This window comes from Alligator sinensis, unplaced genomic scaffold (genome assembly GCF_000455745.1).
Source record: "Alligator sinensis unplaced genomic scaffold, ASM45574v1 scaffold106_1, whole genome shotgun sequence".
Classification (NCBI taxonomy): domain Eukaryota; kingdom Metazoa; phylum Chordata; order Crocodylia; family Alligatoridae; genus Alligator; species Alligator sinensis.
The window spans coordinates 462,982-465,221 of NW_005843011.1; the positions used below are offsets into that span (position 1 = coordinate 462,982).

The window sequence follows — 2,240 nt, forward strand, 5'->3', positions numbered from 1 at the left end:
CTAGACAAGCTGGACTGCTTGAAAATATAGGCCACTAATTCCCAGGCCCAGTCATCGAGGCCCTGCACATTGAGCAGTGTCCTGATGAAATGAAGGACGGCCTTCTTCACCTGGAGGGGAGGAGAGGACAGATTGGAATCAGGACAGCCCTTATGTCCTAATGGTGGCGGGGACCGGCCATGGCACAAACCGTCCCTCAAACCTTGGAAAGGATGACAGGGAAGGAGAAGGGTCCCCAGGCCTCCAATTTTATTTCTAGGGTTTATAAAGAGACAAGAGAACAGCATGTCTTTGCTACTCAGTAGTCCCATATTGGCATCTCAGGGAAAGCAGATCTCCTCCCCACTGGCAAACTGATAACACTTCCCCAGATCCTGACTCTCCCCAGCATTGGAAGCAGAGGGGCAGACTCTCTGCACTGCCTTCCCTGAAGACGCTGATAGGGAAGAAAGGTTTCCTCTACAAGAGAACCAAGAATCTCGGGTGGGAATTTTGTGTCAGGTCCACGTGCCAGCCCCAGCACAGCCACCACTCACAAAGCACCTCACCTCAGGGCTCTGATCACCAAGCGTGCACCTCATGGCCTTGACTACTGCACATTTTTTCTGGCTCATCTCTGGCACTGGAAGAAGGAGGTCACAATATTGCTGTGTTCTGGGAGCAATCCACAGCAAGAGGCACCTGGATTGCAAAAGACCTGCTTGTGGCGACCTGCACAACCTCCTGTCTCTACTTTGGAACCCGGGAAAGTCTCTTGGGCCATAACAAAGGGCTCGTTAAACCTCTCAACCTGAGAGTGCTGCCAGGAAAGGTGTCCGAGCAGGATTTGGCCCCAGCATTCCTGTGTCATCCAGCAGGACGCAGGGTGCTACTGGCCCTCTGGGACCGAGCAGCAGAGGACGGAGGTCTGGCTCTAGCTCTATGCAGCCAGGGCTATTGAGCACAGCTAGAGCAGGGCAGGTAATTCAGCCTGGACAGTCCTAACTCAGTTCCTGAAGGGTCAGCCAAGACGGCAGTCAGCACGTTTGCTCTGGTCATACTTACAGTCAGCAGCAATAATGCCACTAAAGATTGAGATTGACTCCTTGTCTGTCTTGAGCCAGGAGCCCACAAGGGAAATAAATTGGTCTGGGGAGAGAGAGGCTGTAGGGGAGAAGAGCAAACCTCAGTGCCCTCAGCACTCCTCGTTCTCATCCCCCCCTCCAGGGTTTGGCACAGTACAGGGCGGTTCGAAGGAAACCCCCCTGTCACTCGGAGCCCCCTCTCCTTACCGAGCAGGCGGAGACAGTAGAACACCTTGACCTGGTTCTCTGGTCCCGGCGCTGTGCGATATCACACACCTGTGGGAAGAAGGGAAAGGATTCTCCACAGTCCCAACTGGGTGCAGATGAAAGTGTGGAATGGATCCTGAACTCCCACTGTCTAGGTCTCTTCCTCACATCCCAGAGAGCTCAGAACAGCTCTGGCAGCAGCTCCCTTCCCAGTCACATCCCCACACTCCCAGTCACATCCCTTCCCAGTCACATCCCTGCATTTCTGTCTGGGAAGTGCAGGGGCACCAGCAGCCCGAATGCAGAGCTGCAAAGCAGAAGGAGCCTCTCGGTTACACTAGTTCCCAGTTTCAAAGGCTCATGGAGTCAGTCAGCCACGCAGCATGAAGCTGCTGTGTTTCTGCTGCTGACGGAAGAGTGGGGGTGACCTGGGGGACAGGACAGCAGGGGAGAAAAGCTTGCCCCATGACCTAGGCAGACAAGGTTCCTTGGGTGAATTTGATATCTTTTATTAGACCAACCCAAATAGTTGGAGAATAGTTATTAAGCAAGCTTTCGAGTTCAAAAACCCTTCATCAGGCTAAGGAAGTTTCAGCAGTTGGTGTGTGCTCTTCCTGGATGGAATGAAAAGTAAAGAAGCCAGGGGCTGGGCTGGGGAGTCAGTTGCCAGGCAGGTTATAACGTATCAAAAATCCAGCTCTGCATTTCATCAACCTCCTGGATACTAGAGATCATGGACTAAACATAGACATTGGATTTTTGATACACTATAATCTGCCTGGCACCTGACTCCCCAGCCCAGCCCAGCCCCTGGCTTCTTTACTTTTCATTCCATCCAGGAAGAGCACACACCAACTGCTGAAACTTCCTTAGCCCTTGACAAAGGGTTTTTGAACCCGAAAGCTTGCTTAATAACTATTCTCCAACTATTTGGGTTGGTCTAATAAAAGATATCAAATTCACCCAAGG

The 2,240-nt window shown here is 52.1% G+C and overlaps 2 pseudogenes; both read right to left on the minus strand.

The window, feature by feature from the left end:
• LOC106723027 overlaps positions 1-1,745 on the minus strand; it is a 19,050-nt pseudogene extending 17,305 nt beyond the window's left edge.
• LOC112548216 overlaps positions 1,642-2,240 on the minus strand; it is an 8,825-nt pseudogene continuing 8,226 nt past the window's right edge.